Consider the following 23043-nt stretch of genomic DNA (forward strand, 5'->3'; position numbering starts at 1 on the left):
CGTCTATGGGACACGTCAGGCGGGTAGAGGGACCATGGCAGTCGATCCAGATCGACTACATCGGACCCCTACCGGCCGCCCAGGGAGGTTATAAATACTGCCTTGTCCTGGTGGATGTGTTTTCCAAGTGGGTGGAAGCCTTCCCTTGCCGAACAGCTACCGCGGTGGGGACTGCAAAAATCCTGGTGAGGGAGGTGTTCTCTCGGTGGGGTCTACCTCAAATCGTGGAGTCCGACCGAGGAAGCCACTTCACCGGCCAGGTGATGCAGGCCACCCTAAAGGTGCTGGGGATAAGAGCCAAATGGCATGTCGCCTACAACCCTCAGTCCTCAGGCCCCGTAGAACGCCTGAACCAGACCCTAAAGGAAAGGCTGCGCAAGGAGACGGGAAACTCACCGAACAAGTGGGTGGAGGTCTTACCGTTGGTCCTCATGGGAATCCGGGCCAGTCAGTCAAAGAGCACAGGGTACTCACCCCATGAGCTGATGACGGGCCGGATCATGAGAACCCCAGTGCATGTGTTGGCGCCGGTTCTCACCGAAGGGCAGCTCCGAGAGGTGAACCGGGACCGGTTTGTCAGGAACCTGTTTGAACACCTGAAACAGATTCACTGGCAGGCTGCTAGTAACATGGGCAGACAGCATCAGAGTAACCGATTGCTGCTAGAACCCAGCAAACACCACGAATGGGAGATAGGGGACCAGGTAATGGTGAGGAACTATGCTCGGGTCGGGGTTTTTGAAGCATTATATATGGGACCATACAGCATAGTCGACAAGGCTAGCCCTATGGTCTATGCGGTTCGACTGCCTCGCCGGGTGAAGTGGTATCACATTAATCAGTGTAAATTGTTTGACCCCAAAAGAGGTAAAAAACAGAGGGGACGAGCAAGGGAAGGGAATCAGGCACTGGGGGAAGAACAGGCCCCGGTGAATTTGGAGGCTCCGGAGGAGGCAGCGGGCCCCGAAGCTCTACAGCCGGGGCTGGTTCACTGCTCCTGTAAGGCTATCCCACCACTGGGTAGAGGTTCCCAGCCCACTAACAGAAGTAGGGAGAAAGGCTCTACCATTAGCAAGGTCCAAGGGGAAGCTGAACCTCCCATGGTGGATCAGCTGGGGCTAGCCCAAGAGGTGGAGGAGATGGCACTGCAGCCCATAACGTGGGACTCTGCACCGACAGTAAGGAGGAGTAACAGAGTGCCACAGCCCAGGGCGCCGTGGTCCCCTGTTAACTTAGCCTCCCGCCCCAGACTGATACGGCGAAAGACAACAGGGAGGGTGCTCTGTTGCGCTAGCAAGGGTCTCCCACCGATCATCCGGGGCTCGGGACGGCCTTGGAGGGCAGCACAAGACTCATTTAGGGGGACCATACGAGCCCCTCAGCGGAGGACATCCTGGTCCCCAGGGTACGGTCAGCCAAGTGGTCGACGACGCCTGTACAGTGACAGGATATAGCCTGGCCACCCGGGGACGGGTGGCGGTGTATATATTTTCACTTCCTGTTTTGTTACTTTGTGTTGTGAGTATATGTGTTTAGGTAAGGCAGTGACTGTTGGGTACAGCATTTTTGTGTTTGGAACATGTTAAGTGGGCCGAGCCTGGAGAGGTCTCTCAAGGCAAGGCCATGTTCTTCTTGCCTTTCAGATGTCAACACCTCCCTACTGGCCGTTAGTGATGCTGGTATCGCTAAGGATCTGCACTGGGCACCAAGGGGACACCGAGGACTCCCTGGTTTTCGGATGCTCCGGGGGCAGAGCGCCGACAGTGACCACAGGAGAAGGGACTCCGGCGGCGGATGGCCGGGTCACCTACTCCCACGAGGGGAGATGGCCTGGGTGGTTGGGATCGAACTCCACCAAGTACTCCAACCATAAGGACTTTACCTACGGAGAGGCCTCCATCCCCTGCCCGGAGATCACTGTGGCCACTTCCAGAGTGAGAGTGACAGAAGGCAGGAAGGTATGCCTAACTTGCCAAGGGGACATACCTCTGGGAAGGTGGTGGTGGCTCAGAAAGCTCAAGAGGAAAATGAGAGACCGACACTCGGACTGGGAACGTCTGGATAATGATACCTACTGAACCATCAGTGGGTCATCTGGCGGGGTCACGGTGTGCTGCGAGAAATGGTGGGCGTACGACCAAGGAATTTATTTGTGTATGTGGGGATCCACTCGCATGTGTTCAGAGGGGGTCTCCATTGCTTTTTATAGGTGGGGGCAGGATGTCGGGGATGGGGTGGTATGGGATCGCAGCGGGGAGGCGCGTGTGATCCCTAATCCCCGGGTACCAGTAAATGCCACCGAACTTGTAGTTCGGGAAAGAAAACCCCCACCCACGGCCAAGCCCACCGTCCCACACGAGTGCCCGACAACAACCAGGGGGCCGGGGAATGGTTTAGTGTTGGTCCCTACCGAGAAACTATTTTATCAGGGGGTACACTACGCAGTGGCATCAGTGGTGCTAAATCTGACAGAAGTCCGCCTACCTACGTGGTGTCCCCGGGAAACCGAGCTGTTATACCAGGCTCTGCTGCGGGAGATGTTCCGGAAGTTCTACGAACTGGACTTTGGGGATGTCAAAGTGACAGACTTGTATAAACAGTGGGATAGGGCCGAACCGGGCAGGCAGAAGCGTGGCACTTTAAATGACATTCTTACGGGGTTTAACACCGGGGCGTCCGCCATAAACAGTTTGGATAACATGCAGCTGGCCCTCCAGATAAATGGGTTAAAGAATCAGCTGCGCAAAGTCCTGGGGGACGAGAATACCGTAGTGGGATCCGCGCTCCACGAAGAGGTGGCAATGACAGTTCACTTAAAGGAGATTATCTCTCAATTGGAGGCGCAGGCCAGGGCTGTAAACGCCTTGATTCGGGAGGATAGAAACGCCTCCGATCAAGCCGCCCAAAATGAGGTGTGCGTGCTCTATGGGGCCTGGTTGCTGGGAGAGGGACGGAGTAACCTCGAGGATCTGAGACAGGGACAGGTCCCCTCCTGGATCAGCAACCAGCACTTAGCAGCACTGCACCCTTACGATAATGTTTTGAGTCCTTGCCAACTTCGTGTAGCGTCGGGAGCCTACCCGGTACCGGTGGACTGTGGAAAGTCAAATCATACCATCATGGGTGTGGTGGTCAGGATGCCCGTGATGGGGGCGTCCCCACGACCAGCACCCCTGTACCGAGTGGAGAATGTGGGAGTCATTCGTGGAGGGGTGCATGTTCGATTCCAAGAGGTCCCACCTTATGTCACAATGTGGGAGCACACTGTGACAGGTACAGACCTCTCGGGTTGTCGGAGCAGGGGAGCACAGGTAATCCTGTGCCCCCAGCACTTGAACGCTTTTGCAAGGCCACAATGCGGGTTCAGCACTGCTGGGGCAGAGCCTATCAATTGCACAATGGAGGTAATGGCCCCTAACCACATGCCTCCACAGGTAGCATATGTAGGCGGTGGGACATATTGTGTCACCACGAGTGCCCAACGGTATGAACACGGACCGGGAAGGTGGTGTCCAATTCCGTACAGCAGCTTTTGCTTTAAATCCAGGGCAGAGGTTCAAGTGGCACACACCAGAATCACACCCATCCCTGAACCTTCCACGATTCACCTCACGGTACAAAACAACCTCAGCCACCTACAACAATATGTCGCCCAGTTTGGCTATCCCATTGCCCCACTACCTGAGAAACTTACAGCCCTCCTCCAGGCAGTGCATTTGTCTCAAAAACATTTTTACACCATGGAGCAGAAAGCTGAAATTCTAGCAGGGGAGATTGCCCAGATTAAACCCCCAGCATGGTGGGATTTGGGAATACGGGCAGACATACCTGCATGGATCCGGGTGGGATCGCATGCCTTAGTAATCGGCCAACTCCTGATTGTAGCTTATCTGCTAGTTACAAGCTGTAAGCTCAGGAGAAAAAGAAAAAGAACGCAGTTCCTCAGGCTACTACACAGCCAGGAGAGCTGTTGCTAAACACTCAAGGTGTGTAAACAAAGCTTGACCGCGACACTTAGGCGGTTTTGTTATTCCCAGGGATGACTGCGTTTTCATACATGGCTCCTGGGGAGTTTGCAGGGCAGGTTTCTTTGTTTTACGTTTGAGACCGAAATGAGACTCAATGTACAATTACTGCTGTAACCTTAAGTACATATATGTATGTATGTTGCTGTCGTGTATTGTAACCTGTTGGATTTCTGTGTTTAGTACCGCGTTAAAAGGAATTACGATATATATTGACGGGATCAGTTTAGAGTTAAACTGGGGAAAGTTGGGCAATTTGGGAGACCTAGGGTTTTCTCACCACCCTGAACTTTGACACACTCGAGTGGTGTCTGACTGTGTCAGATGGGGGATTATGTAGGGGAGGACAAAAACCCCCTCATTTTACCCAGAAGGAAAAGGGCTGTGGGATCAGTCTGTGCTGTGAATTGAAACCGATGGAAGGAAAACTTTGGGACACAAATGGAGACCCCCCCCCCCCAGTGTTTGGACTCATAGGAAAGGGAATTTAATTTGGAACTATCTACCAGAAAGTTTGAAATCCTAAAGTGCACATGGAAGAAACTATGAACTTTAATCGAATTTGGGATTTTTCTAAAGGTCTGCAAGAAAAGGGGTGGAGTCAATATCAAAAGGGCCAGTTTGGACATTGGAACTAATCAAATTGTCTGGGAACTGTATACCCTCGAAACTTGCCCCTTGAAAACATTAGCATTTAAACAATGCCACATACATATTCCAACACCTTTTTCATCAGGCATAGGAATATCTGGCTCAGGCCAGACTAGCACAATGGCTACAGGAGGCCAATGCAATCAACACCCACTCAAACCTTGAGTAGGTTAAGATCAGTGGGGAAAAAAACCTAAAAACCTCAAACTGTTGCATTTTTCAAAATCAAAAGTCCACCAATGAGAAGAATCGACTTCAGCAGGAGAGGCGGACTGGATAATCTGGCTATAAAAAAAGGGGTTTCTGACGTAGTGGAAGAGAGGAGTGATGATTTTCCCTGCCCTGGTGATTCAACAACCACAACCACAGGCCTCTCGACACGGAAGGAAAACCAGTGTCCGAAGACACTGAAGATAGAAGAAACAAACCACCAGACTGCGGAAGGCACAGTAGTGAGTATAACCTCTGGTCCCCAGAACTCCCAACTCAGTTAGGCCAGGAAAGGTGGGAGGTTGGGCATTGTACTGCTAAACTGGTGTAAAGATTTTCGTTGTGTCCGTTTAGTGGGATTTAGGGGGATTGTTTTGTCGGTGTATTGCTGTTTGTTGAGTTACACCTTGCCAAATAAATTGGAAGCCTAAAGTTCCTCTTGGAATCACCTTGTCTCAGTTCTATTGTATTACATCTCCTGATCGTGAGTCTTATGTCAGAACCGTGTAAGGGAAGCTAGGAGCGCCTCGAAAACGCTCAACTGTGTGTCACAGGCTAGGGAAGAAGGGGTTAGGAGTGTTTGACACTCACAGGTGCCTCACAGGCTAGGCATAAGCTGTGGGGACGCACGAGTCTCAAAACCCCCTTCATAAGCTGTGGACACAGTCTCTCCAGGGGTGCTCTTGCAGCACTCAGGGTACCTCACAGGCCAGGCATAAGCTGTGAGGGCAGAAGCCCAGAGAGAGACACCCAAGGCACAACAACAACCCTGTGAAAACCCCTTACAATCAGCAGCTTGGGGTAATCCACCCAAAGGATGACACAACATCATCCCGGGAGTCTGGGTGTATGTGAAAAAGTTGCATAAAGAACCTTTGGGTGCCAAGTGGGAGGGACCTTATCAAGTGTTATTGACCAGCCAGGCAGCTGTTAAAGGCCAAGGAAAGAAAGCCTGGATCCATGCTTCACACGTTAAATGAGCAGCCATAACTGAAGCTGAAATCTAATAAGGACAATTACTTTTTGCCAAAATGTATACATTTACTGTATTACTGACTGTAGGTATTCCAGGCATAGAATACCTACAGTCAGTAATACAGTATTTCTTACTAGCCGACCCTCTGCACCATAGGGAAATAGTAGAGTACCAAGGGAATCCATTAACATGGCATCCGTTGTGGAACGGGTAGCCAACGATACCTCAGAGGCCCTAGTTAAAATCAATGCAGAAATGGTAGCAATCCGCACAGTAGCCCTACAGAATAGACTGGCCCTTGATTACATCCTGGCTGAAAAGGGAGGCACTTGCGCCCTACTCAGAACTGAGTGTTGCACATATATCCCAGATAGCTCCGAAGAAATTACCCACTTAGCGGAGCATATCCAAAAGGAGGTAGAAAAACTTAAGCAACCCCCTTCATTCACTTTGTGGAGTGGAGCCACTGAATGGCTAGGTTCAATAGGAATTTCATTGGTGGAAAGTTTCATTCTATTCGTTGTAATTATTTTACTTTTATATTATTTGTTTATGTTGATTAAATGTTGTTGCGACCAGGCGGCTGTAGCTGCTGTCCCGCAGGTGAGACACCTAGCAGGTCCCAGCAGACCGTCTGTACGTGGCACAGGGGTATGTTATGCTTAAGGGAAGGTTGTTTACTGGTTGAATTAAGATATTGATTTGGATTAAATTGGAATAAGCTTAATAACCTACTAAAACCAGACTTCCATTGTGGCCACGATGGAACTCGGGTTGGTGTAAATTTGTGTGGAAGCTACTAGTCCGGACATGTGGCGAAACACATCAACAAATTTTAGAAGGAAACTCTATTAACATGTATGAAATTATTTAGGACCTTTGGGTAGCGAGCCAATTAAAGGTTAAAAGACTATCAAATGAGCCAATAAGGATAAAGAAGGCTGGTTCTTTTCCGTAAATTGAACCAGGTATAAGTACAGCCATTTTGATCATGTGGTCTCAGAAGGACAAAGGCCTGGCTTAAAGCCAGAAGATTGTTGCTGCTGCCAGAATAAAGTTACTTTAAAACTACAAGCGGAGTTCGCATTTCATTGAAAATTAAGAGGACTAACAATACGGATTCTTTTCCCTCAATCTGTCTCTGCGAAAACACTGACATGAACACCAAGTTACTCTGAGTTATACTTTATTAATGCGACATCGATGCTGGCTTGCCTTCACCAGAGAGTTCCGACTCTCTGGGAGTCAGTTAACCATCGCAAGAAAAGCCAAAAGTTAGTACAAACATACAGTAGTTATATATTTTCCAGACAATACACAGTTCACTGACACTCAGCTTGCCCAATCCCTGTCTCTCCGTTCTTCATTCTGGGCCAATAGGGCTTTTCTGCTGCACACGGTCGGCAGACACAGCCCGCCTCACTTTAGTTCTCTCCCGCTCTCCACTCGAGACTATGTTTACAATATATCAGTACTGCACCATCTGGTTCTGCTACACCGTCTTATCCTGTTATCTGCACCACATTTTTAGCTGATTCACGCTGACATAGCACCCCAGCTGGTGACCACAGTCTGTGGAAGCATGGCATGTTTTTAAGTTCAATCCTTTATACATATTTTACATTCTTTCAACATTCCTCTACACTTTCTCACATTCTCATTCCCCCTTTTATCATCTCATGATAACTCTGGTGGCTAATCCAGGAGTATTGCATTTAGCCATTCGCATTCCCACTCCTGATCCTCTTTTTTGACACCGAGGAGGTCTTTAGTTTGTTGGACCATGATCCGGGGGCCCATGGCCGTAAGTGAATTTTCCAACTTTGCCATCATGACTTTACAACAGACATTAAAACAACTGATGATCAAGCAACAGGTAATTATTATTACAACGAGAATAACTACTCCATGTGTTAAATAGGACCCCCAGGATTTTCTAATAGCCAGTCAAGCCAGCTATTCCCCTTCTTTGGGCCTTGTCTAAACTCGTCAAGCTTCTTTATTATAGCATCACTGGCTTGGGTGATATTATATGATTCATCCGTAACATGCGTTATACATTTGTCTCCTATTATTGTGCATATTCCCCTCTGTTGGGCCAATTGGTAATCCACGGCATAGCGGGTCTGCTGCGTATACAATCTTAATTCAGACAGCTCCCGGTTAATGGCATCCAATCCCTTAGATGTGCTGTTTCCCAGAATATTTAATCCACAAGTAAGATAATTCCTATTTTTGGCACTAATTACCCCGCTGATCCCCCTACAGATAGGGCCCCGAGGAACCCGTAGCCGAGTGATGATCCCAGCGTGATAGGATCCTCCCAATTGGCGGCACAGAACTCCTTACTGATGGCCCGTGTTACTATCCTTCTCCGGGTATGCCCCCTTTTGGGGCATGGGACAGTGAGTGGTCCTATAGTTCCTACTGCAAAGAGGACCGGGAGGGTCGGTGTTGCTGTCTTGAAGGTGCCGTTGAGGAGGAACATGAATCCTTCCTTAGCTCTTTAACACTTTACGTTGGTGTTACTAACACTCGTGAACTGCTTATACCACCAATTGCTCGGTTCCCTTGAATTTGAGCCCGATCCTACCAATTGGTAAGCATCAAATGGGTATGCCCATGTTTCTGAGCTGACATGTGTTCCGTTACACTGACCGCAGATAACTTGCCTTCCTGCGGTCACGTTCAGGCATCTTTGCTCGTTACAGGTACAGGTAAACTGGCCTTTACGCACTCGACAGTGCTGACAGGCACACTGCTTCTGAATACAGGTGGCGTTCCCGGGGACCAGGGCATATACACAACCCCACCCTTTCGCTGAGAAGCAAAGCGGGTAGCTTGCATTGTCTGAGCATACCGCTCGTTCTTTCCCTGGGATCCCCTGCACTCAGGATTCGTGGAGTCTATTACTTCCACACATCTTCCCTGTATACCCCTTCTATATTCGTCCGTTTGTCCCTCACAGGGCGCGTCCGAGGTATCTGCCGTATATAAGTCGCGAGGGGTCCACCCAGTGTTGGCCACGAACAGGGCCTCTACTGATTGGGCTAGTGGGTAGCACACGGTTCGATTGCCGTGCAACCGAATATGGGTCTTGAAAAACAAGTTATCTTCTAACCCCTTTAGCTTTACAACCGTGACAACATAAAGTAACGCAATTATATACGCTATCTTAGGCATGTTTGTTACGCTCAAACAATATTACACATCAGTAGTAGCCATAAGTTGGATGACAACTGGGTCTTTTCCTCCTCTTGAAAAAAACCTTCGCCGAGTTGAGGAGTCCGATTTCCTCGTTTTCCTCTTTAGTCTACTGCCGGTACAAATGCTCGTCTATCATGCCGGGCGGGGATCCAAACTGCCTTCCTCGGGATTCACTTTGCCAATCGGGAAGCCTCTAAGAAGGTCCTTATTCAGCTATGGAGAAGAGGAAGTCTGGAATAGAAATAAGGGTTAGGAAAGCCAGTAAAATGGGTTCATCATAGGGTGATAAGTTTACAATGGTGCAGGTGAACCCAAGCGCTTCTCCCCTCAACCTTAGCTGCAGTGGGTTAGTGAGTAACACCCGAAAATGCCCCTCCCATCGTGGCTCTAATCCCTTTCGAATCCATTTCTTAATCAGGACATACTTTCCTGGTATCACGATAGACGATTCAGGTAAGACTGGGAGGTCGAGGTGAGCATCTCGAACCTGTTTGTGGGCTATTCGCAGAGCCTGAGTCAGGGCAAGAACATCGGTCGTCATTTCCTCAGTCATGTGGTGGAATTGGACAGTGAAGGGACATTCTGATTCCATGGGGTCCTAAGAGGCGTACCATAAATGACCTCAGCGGGGTTCAGTCTAGCCTTACCGGCGGGGGTAGTTCAGATCTGGAATCGGGCTATGGGAAAGAGTTTGAGCCAATTGAGTCCGGTCGATGCTACCAGTTTTGCAATCTTGGTTTTAAGAATTTGAATCGCACGCTCAACTAGTCCCACAGCTTGGGGTCGGTAGGCACAATGCAGCTGCTGGTTAATGCGCATCTGGGAACAGAATTCCTTGTTAACTTGGCCAATAAAGTGAGGGCCATTATCGGAACTCAGTCGAGCTGGGATACCATATCTGGGAACAATTTCCCTCATTAACACCTTAACAACAGTTTGAGCCTTATTGTCCAGGGTAGGGTAAGCCTCGATCCATTTGCTAAACACATCTACTATTACTAACACATATTTGTAACACTGAACTCTTTACAACTCAATGTAGTCCAACTGCGAGGTCTCAAAGGGACCTTCTAGTAGGGGTGTCTTACCCCAATCACAGGAGACTCCTTTCCCTGATTAAGCTTTTGACAAACAAGACAGCGACTACTGATGTTCTGTGCCAGTGCCTGGAGTCTAGGGTGCCACCAAGTGACCAAAAGAGTGTCACTTGTTGTCCTTGCTCCACAATGTGTAGCAAAGTGCATACATTCAATAACCCATAGGGCCAACTCGTCAGACACGCAAGTCTGTTCTGCGGGAGTGGTCCAGAGTTTAGAAACATTGTCATAAGTACATCCATAATCTTTGCACAACGGTTTATCTTTTTCAGGAGTGTCCTCCTGTGCTTTAATGACATCTTGGATGGTTGGCATTGGTTTTTCCGAGGCTGACTAATCCTTTGCAGGGTTTTTAGTCTGACTCATCATTCTTGGCACCACCATCTGTTGTCCGCGAGAGGCTTGCTTGGCTTCTCTGTCGGCACAGCGGTTCCCTAAATATCAACCGGAGATTTTCCGGTAGTACATTTATGTTGGGGGTTGTGACAGAGGACCAGGGGGTCCAGGTGTGGGAGGCACCATCGAGCGCCGAGTCAGTGGCCATTCTTCGATCTTATCATCGGCCGCGGTCAACGCAAGGCCAACCAATTGACTACGTAGACTGTCGATACCCTTCTCAGAGGTCTGAGTGGAGCTCTTGGTACGTTTTCTGTGTGCACACTCTTTCTTTAATACATCCAGGGGTTTAACGTGTCCTCCTTCCATTAATGAGAGTCCTAACTTAGTGGCAATTTCCTGCCAACTTGACAGAAGTGATTCATCTTTTAGTTTTTGACAATATTGTCTCCATGTGGCAATTAAACTTTTAGCCCTCTTTCCTCGTCCCTTTTTCCAAATTAGTTCTTGTGCCCTTTTTACCACCTCTACACTCTTAGTGCCTCCTAGGGGCCATTGATCATCTGTTCAATCCTTCTCGCGTCGCCCCGCGATAATCCCTCTCGCGTCGCCCCGCGGTAATCGTATCCCAGTTAGTCTGTTTAAGTCCAATCCGTGCCTAGACAGGCCGAGTGATATACTAGGTCGACGTCGTACCTGACTTGGTCACTTATTTCCTAAGTTTAAAAGGTATTCGCCAGATTGACCTGGATCTCGTTCAGACGCTACATGAGAACTAGCGAGCGACAAAACTTCCTTCAGACTTTTGGACTGGAGGAAACCGAGGTGGTATTTAAAAGGTACTCACTCCCGTGGCCATTTTCCACCCGACTCGTCCGAGGCTAGTCCGGCTCTTAGTTCGCAAGTTCCCGGCGGTCGTCCGTTGAGATCCCACTTCTGACACCAAATGTTGATACGTGGTAGAGAATTCAAACAGGCTGCATTTAGACAGGTTGAGAAAACACAGACTCCCATGTCTACGTGTGACTGAGCACATTGTATTAAGTCACCAATCAACTTGACATTTTAGGACCTTTGAGTAGCGAGCCAATTAAAGGTTAAAAGACTATCAAATGAGCCAATAAGGTCAAAGAAGGCGAGTTCTTTTCTGTAAATTGAATCCAAGTAGATTCATTGTTGCATTTCGAGGATGGTCGGGTGACATGGTCAATTAGAACTTTGAAGAAAGAAGAGTTGAAGGAACACCCGATATCGGCTAAAGATAAGAACGATTGTGGCCTACTCCTGATAGAGCCTGCGTCATTTACTGGGAAAAAGCCTCCATGCACTAAACAGTATCCCATCAGTCCAACTGCCATTGCGGGAATCTTACCGGTTATTCAGCAATTGGAGAAAGAAAGGGTGCTTATTAAAATGCATAGCTCCTCCAATAGCCCTGTGTGGCCGGTACAGAAATCTAATGAGGCTTGGCGTTTGACTGTCGATTATAGGAAAGCTAACCAGTGTATTGATCAAAAAGCTCCTTTGGCCGCAGATCCCTCCACCATTTTTAATGCCCTCAAACGGAACATAAATATTTCTCGGTTATAGATATGGCCAACGGATTTTGGTCGGTGCCTCTGGCACCGGAGGTTCGACAGTGGTTTGCTTTCACGGTCCAAGGACAACAGTATACTTGGACCCAGTTACCGCAGGGTTTCCACAACAGCCCTACGGTATTCCACATGGCTTTACAAAGCCATTTGCGACAATTACCTCCCCTGTCATCCACAGTCATCCGATATGTAGACGATATCCTGCTAGCTTCAAACACGGAAGAACAGCATGAACAAGATTTACGAGCTTTGCTGGACCACCTTTGGCTGAAAGGACATAAAGCCAGCATCGACAAAGCACAAATATCCCAAGAAGAGGTTGTATACCTGGGACAAAAGATTTCACAAGGAAAGAGAAAACTTACCCAGGATAGAACTGCAGCCATTCCGGCTGCTAAAAAACCCACCACTATTCAGGAACTAAGGTCTTTTTTGGGATTATGTAACTTTAACAGAAATTGGATTGACTCCTTCACACAGCTTGCTCAGCCACTGAATGATATTTTAAAGGGGAAACATGCCTCTAAAGAAGCCATCACCCTCACTAAGGAACAGCAAGAGGCCTTCCTGAGTTTGAAAAAGGCTTTGTGTTCGGCACCGGCTCTGGGAATCCCCGACAGTGGTAAGCCATTTACCCTGTTTGTCCATGAGAAAGAAGGATACATGACAGCTATACTGACACAAGAACATGGGGATCGGCAAAGACCTATTGGCTATTATTCGGCAAAACTGGATGTGGTAGCACTCAGATGGGGAAGTTGCCTAAGAGCCATGGAAGCTACATGTCGAGCGGTAATAATCACTGCGGGTCTAGTCCTCGACCAAAAGCTGATTGTCAAGTGTCCCCACACCGTACATGCTTTGCTGTCTATGAATAGAATGTCTCAGGTGACGGCAGCTAGATGAACCCACTGGACAGCAGTTTTGGAAGCTCCTAATCTCCATATCGTCCGGGCTAGACCGGTTAATCCCACAACTATGCTCCCGATGTCAGAATCGAGGGACCAAGAGGAGGGAGAAATAGAAGAGCATGACTGCGTGGAGATGTTAAAAGAAACAGAAGAAGCAGCCTTAGCAGCAGAGGAGCCTCTGCACAACCCAGACCTCATCCTGTTTACAGATGGTTCCTCCTTTGTTGACAATGGTACCAGAAAAGCAGGATGGGTAGTTACAACCTTATATGAGGTAGTGGCAAAAGGATGTTTACCGTCAGGAACGTCAGCACAACAGGCCGAGTTACGGGCCGTATCAGAAGCATGTCGAATAGCAGAAGGACAGACAGCTAATGTCTACACAGATTCGCGTTATGCTTTTGGAGTCGCTCACGACTTTGGTCTGTTATGGCAGAAAAGGGGATTCTTCACTGCTGCTGGTACACCTATCCGAAATGGAAAAGAAGTCCGAGACTTACTCGAGGCCATACAATTACCTCGGGAAGTGTCCATCCTGAAGTGTAAGGCCCATACCAAGGAAAATACCACAGAAGCACAGGGAAATGCCCAAGCCGACCAGGCAGCTAAAGATGCCGCCTCACAGGGCGTTCCTCCAAAAGAACCAACACAGATGTGCAGATTGAAAGCACTCAGGACTCTGACACGAGACCTTCAAACAATGCAAGGCGAGTGCTCCCGAGAGGAAAAATGGACATGGATTGAGGCAGGAATTAAGCTATGTGAAGGTGGTGTCTGGAGACAAAGATTTACCGACAAGCCAGTCGTGCCACAAGCTCTTATGCCTTTTTTAGCCCAACAGATCCACTCGTGGGGACACTTGGCCTCAGAACAGATGACAGCACGGTTCCAGAAAAGCTGGTGGGGTCGGGGATTTAAAAAACATGCCCAGCTGGTAGCAGACCGCTGTGTGGTCTGCCAGAAAAATAATTCTGAACCCATCACGGTACTGCCCCAACTGAGGCCCCCTGCCCCTGTCGGACCATTCCAGCATCTGCAGCTTGATTATATATCTCTTCCTTCATGCCCAGGATACACTAACATTCTTGTCATGGTCGACAGATTCTCTAGATGGGCAGAAGCTGTCCCAACTAAAAGAGCCACAGCCAATCACACTGCAAAGGTCTTGTGTAAGGATTACATTCCCTGATGGGGAGTCCCGAGTAGCATTGACTCAGATCAGGGAACACACTTCACAGGTGCTGTCTGCCAAGAAGTCTGTAGGTTACTGAACATTACGTGGGATTTACACTGTCCTTATCATCCACAATCATCAGGACAAGTAGAGCGAATGAATCAAACTCTGAAACAATGGCTTGCCAAATATCACCAAGAAGGAACACCATGGCCCCAGGCACTACCAATAGTGCTATGTTACATTAGGGAAACCCCGAACAGAACTACAGGTCTAAGCCCATTTGAAATTATAACAGGAAGACCCATGTCGCTGCCAGGAACAATCAATTTAAGGAAAGCTGATGTTCACTTAATGAGTGAAACTTTGTTATCATACTGTCAGAACATAACCAATGTTATTAGTTCTGTTTCCTGACTGGTATCAGCAGCTTGGGGTAATCCACCCAAAGGATGACACAACATCATCCCGGGAGTCTGGGTGTATGTGAAAAAGTTGCATAAAGAACCTTTGGGTGCCAAGTGGGAGGGACCTTATCAAGTGTTATTGACCAGCCAGGCAGCTGTTAAAGGCCAAGGAAAGAAAGCCTGGATCCATGCTTCACACGTTAAATGAGCAGCCATAACTGAAGCTGAAATCTAATAAGGACAATTACTTTTTGCCAAAATGTATACATTTACTGTATTACTGACTGTAGGTATTCTAGGCATAGAATACCTACAGTCAGTAATACAGTATTTCTTACTAGCCGACCCTCTGCACCATAGGGAAATAGTAGAGTACCAAGGGAATCCATTAACATGGCATCCGTTGTGGAACGGGTGGCCAATGATATCTCAGAGGCCCTAGTTAAAATCAATGCAGAAATGGTAGCAATCCGCACAGTAGCCCTACAGAATCGACTGGCCCTTGATTACATCCTGGCTGAAAAGGGAGGCACTTGCGCCCTACTCAGAACTGAGTGTTGCACATATATCGCAGATAGTTCCGAAGAAATTACCCACTTAGCGGAGCATATCCAAAAGGAGGTAGAAAAACTTAAGCAACCCCCTTCATTCACTTTGTGGAGTGGAGCCACTGAATGGCTAGGTTCAATAGGAATTTCATTGGTGGAAGGTTTCATTCTATTCGTTGTAATTATTTTACTTTTGTATTATTTGTTTATGTTGATTAAATGTTGTTGCGACCAGGCGGCTGTAGCTGCTGTCCCGCAGGTGAGACACCTTGCAGGTCCCAGCAGACCATCTGTACGTGGCACAGGGGTATGTTATGCTTCAGGGAAGGTTGTTTACTGGTTGAATTAAGATATTGATTTGGATTAAATTGGAATAAGCTTAATAACCTACTAAAACCAGACTTCCATTGTGGCCACGATGGAACTCGGGTTGGTGTAAATTTGTGTGGAAGCTACTAGTCCGGACATGTGGCGAAACACATCAACAAATTTTAGAAGGAAACTCTATTAACATGTATGAAATTATTTTGTAGAATGTTTAACCAGTGATAACTGATGTTTTATGATTCAGTTTGTGAAAGAATCAAAGGGGGGAATGATAGAGAATTCAAACAGGCTGCATTTAGACAGGTTGAGAAAACACAGACTCCCATGTCTACGTGTGACTGAGCACATTGCATTAAGTCATCAATCAACTTGACATTTTAGGACCTTTGGGTAGCGAGCCAATTAAAGGTTAAAAGACTATCAAATGAGCCAATAAGGATAAAGAAGGCTGGTTCTTTTCCGTAAATTGAACCAGGTATAAGTACAGCCATTTTGATCATGTGGTCTCAGAAGGACAAAGGCCTGGCTTAAAGCCAGAAGATTGTTGCTGCTGCCAGAATAAAGTTACTTTAAAACTACAAGCGGAGTTCGCATTTCATTGAAAATTAAGAGGACTAACAATACGGATTCTTTTCCCTCAATCTGTCTCTGCGAAAACACTGACATGAACACCAAGTTACTCTGAGTTATACTTTACTAATGCGACATCGATGCTGGCTTGCCTTCACCAGAGAGTTCCGACTCTCTGGGAGTCAGTTAACCATCGCAAGACAAGCCAAAAGTTAGTACAAACATACAGTAGTTATATATTTTCCAGACAATACACAGTTCACTGACACTCAGCTTGCCCAATCCCTGTCTCTCCGTTCTTCATTCTGGGCCAATAGGGCTTTTCTGCTGCACACGGTCGGCAGACACAGCCCGCCTCACTTTAGTTCTCTCCCGCTCTCCACTCGAGACTATGTTTACAATATATCAGTACTGCACCATCTGGTTCTGCTACACCGTCTTATCCTGTTATCTGCACCACATTTTTAGCTGATTCACGCTGACATAGCACCCCAGCTGGTGACCACAGTCTGTGGAAGCATGGCATGTTTTTATGTTCAATCCTTTATACATATTTTACATTCTTTCAACATTACTCAACATTTTCTCACATTCTCATTCCCCCCTTTTATCATCTCATGATAACTCTGGTGGCTAATCCAGGAGTATTGCATTTAGCCATTCGCATTCCCACTCCTGATCCTCTTTTTTGACACCGAGGAGGTCTTTAGTTTGTTGGACCATGATCCGGGGGCCCATGGCCGTAAGTGAATTTTCCAACTTTGCCATCATGACTTTACAACAGACATTAAAACAACTGATGATCAAGCAACAGGTAATTATTATTACAACGAGAATAACTACTCCATGCGTTAAATAGGACCCCCAGGATTTTCTAATAGCCAGTCAAGCCAGCTATTCCCCTTCTTTGGGCCTTGTCTAAACTCGTCAAGCTTCTTTATTATAGCATCACTGGCTTGGGTGATATTATATGATTCATCCGTAACATGCGTTATACATTTGTCTCCTATTATTGTGCATATTCCCCTCTGTTGGGCCAATTGGTAATCCACGGCATAGCGGGTCTGCTGCGTATACAATCTTAATTCAGACAGCTCCCGGTTAATGGCATCCAATCCCTTAGATGTGCTGTTTCCCAGAATAGTTAATCCACAAATAAGATAATTCCTATTTTTGGCACTAATTACCCCCGCTGATCCCCCTACAGATAGGGCCCCGAGGAACCCGTAGCCGAGTGATGATCTCAGCGTGATAGGATCCTCCCAATTGGCGGCACAGAACTCCTTACTGATGGCCCGTGTTACTATCCCTCTCCGGGTATGCCCCCTTTTGGGGCATGGGACAGTGAGTGGTCCTATAGTTCCTACTGCAAAGAGGACCGGGAGGGTCGGTGTTGCTGTCTTGAAGGTGCCGTTGAGGAGGAACATGAATCCTTCCTTAGCTCTTTAACACTTTACGTTGGTGTTACTAACACTCGTGAACTGTTTATACCACCAATTGCTCGGTTCCCTTGAATTTGAGCCCGATCCTACCAATTGGTAAGCATCAAACGGGTATGCCCATGTTTCTGAGCTGACATGTGTTCCGTTACACTGACCGCAGATAACTTGCCTTCCTGCGGTCACGTTCAGGCATCTTTGCTCGTTACAGGTACAGGTAAACTGGCCTTTACGCACTCGACAGTGCTGACGGGCACACTGCATCTGCACACAGGTGGCGTTCCGGGGACCAGGGCATATACACAACCCCACCCTTTCCCTGACAAGCAAAGCGGGTAGCTTGCATTGTCTGAGCATACCGCTCCGTTCTTTCCCTGGGATCCCCTGCACTCAGGATTCGTGGAGTCTATTAATTCCACACATCTTCCCTGTATACCCCTTCTACATTCGTCCGTTTGTCCCTCACAGGGCGCGTCCGAGGTATCTGCCGTATATAAGTCACGGGGGGGTCCACCCGGGGTGGCCACGAGCAGGGCCTCTACTGATTGGGCTAGTGGGTAGCACACGGTTCGATTGCCGTGCAACCGAATATGGGTCTTGAAAAACAAGTTATCTTCTAACCCCTTTAGCTTTACAACCGTGACAACATAAAGTAACGCAATTATATATGCTATCTCAGGCATGTTTGCTACGCTCAAACAATATTACACATTAGTAGTAGCCATAAGTTGGATGACAACTGGGTCTTTTCCTCCTCTTGAAAAAAACCTTCGCCGAGTTGAAGAGTTCGATTTCCTCGTTTTCCTCTTTAGTCTACTGCCGGTACAAATGCTCGTCTATCATGCCGGGCGGGGATCCAAACTGCCTTCCTCGGGATTCACTTTGCCAATCGGGAAGCCTCTAAGAAGGTCCTTATTCAGCTATGGAGAAGAGGAAGTTTGGAATAGAAATAAGGGTTAGGAAAGCCAGTAAAATGGGTTCATCATAGGGTGATAAGTTTACAGTAGTGCAGGTGAACCCAAGCGCTTCTCCCCTCAACCTTAGCTGCAGTGGGGGTAGTGAGTAACACCCAAAAATGCCCCTCCCATCGTGGCTCTAATCCCTTTCGAATCCATTTCTTAATCAGGACATACTTTCCTGGTATCACGATAGACGATTCAGGTAAGACTGGGAGGTCGAGCATCTCGAACCTGGTTGTGGGCTATTCGCAGAGCCTGAGTCAGGGCAAGAACATCGGTCGTCATTTCCTCAGTCATGTGGTGGAATTGGACAGTGAAGGGACATTCTGATTCCATGGGGTCCTAAGAGGCGTACCATAAATGACCTCAGCGGGGTTCAGTCCAGCCTTACCGGCGGGGGTAGTTCAGATCTGGAATCGGGCTATGGGAAGGAATTTGAGCCAATTGAGTCCGGTCGATGCTACCAGTTTTGCAATCTTGGTTTTAAGAATTTGAATCGCACGCTCAACTAGTCCCGCAGCTTGGGGTCGGTAGGCACAATGCAGCTGCTGGTTAATGCGCATCTGGGAACAGAATTCCTTGTTAACTTGGCCAATAAAGTGAGGGCCATTATCGGAACTCAGTCGAGCTGGGATACCATATCTAGGAACAATTTCCCTCATTAACACCTTAACAACAGTTTGAGCCTTATTGTCCAGGGTAGGGTAAGCCTCGATCCATTTGCTAAACACATCTACTATTACTAACACATATTTGTAACACTGAACTCTTTACAACTCAATGTAGTCCAACTGCGAGGTCTCAAAAGGACCTTCTAGTAGGGGTGTCTTACCCCAATCACAGGAGACTCCTTTCCCTGATTAAGCTTTTGGCAAACAAGACAGCGACTACTGATGTTCTGTGCCAGTGCCTGGAGTCTAGGGTGCCACCAAGTGACCAAAAGAGTGTCACTTGTTGTCCTTGCTCCACAATGTGTAGCAAAGTGCATACATTCAATAACCCATAGGGCCAACTCGTCAGACACGCAAGTCTGTTCTGCGGGAGTGGTCCAGAGTTTAGAAACATTGTCATAAGTACATCCATAATCTTTGCACAACGGTTTATCTTTTTCAGGAGTGTCCTCCTGTGCTTTAATGACATCTTAGATGGTTGGCATTGGTTTTTCCGAGGCTGACTTATCCTTTGCAGGGTTTTTATTCTGACTCATCATTCTAGGCACCACCATCTGTTGTCCGCGAGAGGCTTGCTTGGCTTCTCTGTCGGCACAGCGGTTCCCTAAATATCAACCGGAGATTTTCCGGTAGTACATTTATGTTGGGGGTTGTGACAGAGGACCAGGGGGTCCAGGTGTGGGAGGCACCGTCGAGCGCCGAGTCAGTGGCCATTCTTCGATCTTATCATCGGCCGCGGTCAATGCAAGGCCAACCAATTGACTACGTAGACTGTCGATACCCTTCTCAGAGGTCTGAGTGGAGCTCTTGGTACGTTTTCTGTGTGCACACTCTTTCTTTAATACATCCAGGGGTTTAACGTGTCCTCCTTCCATTAATGAGAGTCCTAACTTAGTGGCAATTTCCTGCCAACTTGACAGAAGTGATTCATCTTTTAGTTTTTGACAATATTGTCTCCATGTGGCAATTAAACTTTTAGCCCTCTTTCCTCGTCCCTTTTTCCAAATTAGTTCTTGTGCCCTTTTTACCACCTCTACACTCTTAGTGCCTCCTAGGGGCCATTGATCATCTGTTCAATCCTTCTCGCGCTGCCCCGCGATAATCCCTCTCGCGTCGCCCCGCGGTAATCGTATCCCAGTTAGTCTGTTTAAGTCCAATCCGTGCCTAGACAGGCCGAGTGATATACTAGGTCGACGTCGTACCTGACTTGGTCACTTATTTCCTAAGTTTAAAAGGTATTCGCCAGATTGACCTGGATCTCGTTCAGACGCTACATGAGAACTAGCGAGCGACAAAACTTCCTTCAGACTTTTGGACTGGAGGAAACCGAGGTGGTATTTAAAAGGTACTCACTCCCGTGGCCATTTTCCACCCGACTCGTCCGAGGCTAGTCCGGCTCTTAGTTCGCAAGTTCCCGGCGGTCGTCCGTTGAGATCCCACTTCTGACACCAAATGTTGATACGTGGTAGAGAATTCAAACAGGCTGCATTTAGACAGGTTGAGAAAACACAGACTCCCATGTCTACGTGTGACTGAGCACATTGCATTAAGTCACCAATCAACTTGACATTTTAGGACCTTTGAGTAGCGAGCCAATTAAAGGTTAAAAGACTATCAAATGAGCCAATAAGGTCAAAGAAGGCGAGTTCTTTTCTGTAAATTGAATCCAAGTAGATTCATCGTTGCATTTCGAGGATGGTCGGGTGACATGGTCAATTAGAACTTTGAAGAAAGAAGAGTTGAAGGAACACCCGATATCGGCTAAAGATAAGAACGATTGTGGCCTACTCATGATAGAGCCTGCGTCATTTACTGGGACCAAGCCTCCATGCACTAAACAGTATCCCATCAGTCCAACTGCCATTGCGGGAATCTTACCGGTTATTCAGCAATTGGAGAAAGAAAGGGTGCTTATTAAAATGCATAGCTCCTCCAATAGCCCTGTGTGGCCGGTACAGAAATCTAATGAGGCTTGGCGTTTGACTGTCGATTATAGGAAAGCTAACCAGTGTATTGATCAAAAAGCTCCTTTGGCCGCAGATCCCTCCACCATTTTTAATGCCCTCAAACGGAACATAAATATTTCTCGGTTATAGATATGGCCAACAGATTTTGGTCGGTGCCTCTGGCAGTGGTTCGACAGTAGTTTGCTTTCACGGTCCAAGGACAACAGTATACTTGGACCCAGTTACCGCAGGGTTTCCACAACAGCCCTACGGTATTCCACATGGCTTTACAAAGCCATTTGCGACAATTACCTCCCCTGTCATCCACAGTCATCCGATATGTAGACGATATCCTGCTAGCTTCAAACACGGAAGAACAGCATGAACAAGATTTACGAGCTTTGCTGGACCACCTTTGGCTGAAAGGACATAAAGCCAGCATCGACAAAGCACAAATATCCCAAGAAGAGGTTGTATACCTGGGACAAAAGATTTCACAAGGAAAGAGAGAACTTACCCAGGATAGAACTGCAGCCATTCCGGCTGCTAAAAAACCCACCACTATTCAGGAACTAAGGTCTTTTTTGGGATTGTGTAACTTTAACAGAAATTGGATTGACTCCTTCACACAGCTTGCTCAGCCACTGAATGATATTTTAAAGGGGAAACGTGCCTCTAAAGAAGACATCACCTTCACTAAGGAACAGCAAGAGGCCTTCCTGAGTTTGAAAAAGGCTTTGTGTTCGGCACCGGCTCTGGGAATCCCCGACAGTGGTAAGCCATTTACCCTGTTTGTCCATGAGAAAGAAGGATACATGACAGCTATACTGACACAAGAATATGGGGATCGGCAAAGACCTATTGGCTATTATTCGGCAAAACTGGATGTGGTAGCACTCAGATGGGGAAGTTGCCTAAGAGCTATGAAAGCTGCATGTCGAGCGGTAATAATCACTGCGGGTCTAGTCCTCGACCAAAAGCTGATTGTCAAGTGTCCCCACACCGTACATGCTTTGCTGTCTATGAATAGAATGTCTCAGGTGACGGCAGCTAGATGAACCCGCTGGACAGCAGTTTTGGAAGCTCCTAATCTCCATATCGTCCGGGCTAGACCGGTTAATCCCACAACTATGCTCCCGATGTCAGAATCGAGGGACCAAGAGGAGGGAGAATATGAAGAGCATGACTGCGTGGAGATGTTAAAAGAAACAGAAGAAGCAGCCTTAGCAGCAGAGGAGCCTCTGCACAACCCAGACCTCATCCTGTTTACAGATGGTTCCTCCTTTGTTGACAATGGTACCAGAAAAGCAGGATGGGCAGTTACAACCTTCTATGAGGTAGTGGCAAAAGGATGTTTACCCTCAGGAACGTCAGCACAACAGGCCGAGTTATGTGCCGTATCAGAAGCATGTCGAATAGCAGAAGGACAGACAGCTAATGTCTACACAGATTCGCGTTATGCTTTTGGAGTCGCTCACGACTTTGGTCTGTTATGGCGGAAAATGGGATTCCTCACTGCTGCTGGTACACCTATCCGAAATGGAAAAGAAGTCCGAGACTTACTCGAGGCCATACAATTACCTCGGGAAGTGTCCATCCTGAAGTGTAAGGCCCATACCAAGGAAAATACCACAGAAGCACAGGGAAATGCCCTAGCCGACCAGGCAGCTAAAGATGCCGCCTCACAGGGCGTTCCCCCAAAAGAACCAACACAGATGTGCAGATTGAAAGCACTCAGGATTCTGACACAAGACCTTCAAACAATGCAAGGCGAGTGCTCCCGAGAGGAAAAATGGACATGGATTGAGGCAGGAATTAAGCTATGTGAAGGTGGTGTCTGGAGACAAAGATTTACCGACAAGCCAGTCGTGCCACAAGCTCTTATGCCTTTTTTAGCCCAACAGATCCACTCGTGGGGACACTTGGCCTCAGAACAGATGACAGCACGGTTCCAGAAAAGCTGGTGGGGTCGGGGATTTAAAAAACATGCCCAG

The 23043-nt window shown here is 47.6% G+C and overlaps 1 long non-coding RNA gene across 1 annotated transcript; it reads right to left on the bottom strand.

Moving 5' to 3' along the window:
- Positions 1-6994: 6994 nt before the first annotated feature.
- Positions 6995-18140, bottom strand: LOC139232683 (uncharacterized). The gene is made up of 3 exons (XR_011588072.1): positions 16084-18140; positions 11350-11438; positions 6995-9300 (listed from the first exon to the last, which is right to left on the bottom strand). It is a non-coding gene; the product is annotated as an uncharacterized lncRNA (long non-coding RNA).
- Positions 18141-23043: the final 4903 nt, after the last annotated feature.

The sequence above is a fragment of the Pristiophorus japonicus genome, chromosome 20 (assembly GCF_044704955.1).
Source record: "Pristiophorus japonicus isolate sPriJap1 chromosome 20, sPriJap1.hap1, whole genome shotgun sequence".
Taxonomy (NCBI): Eukaryota; Metazoa; Chordata; class Chondrichthyes; family Pristiophoridae; genus Pristiophorus; species Pristiophorus japonicus.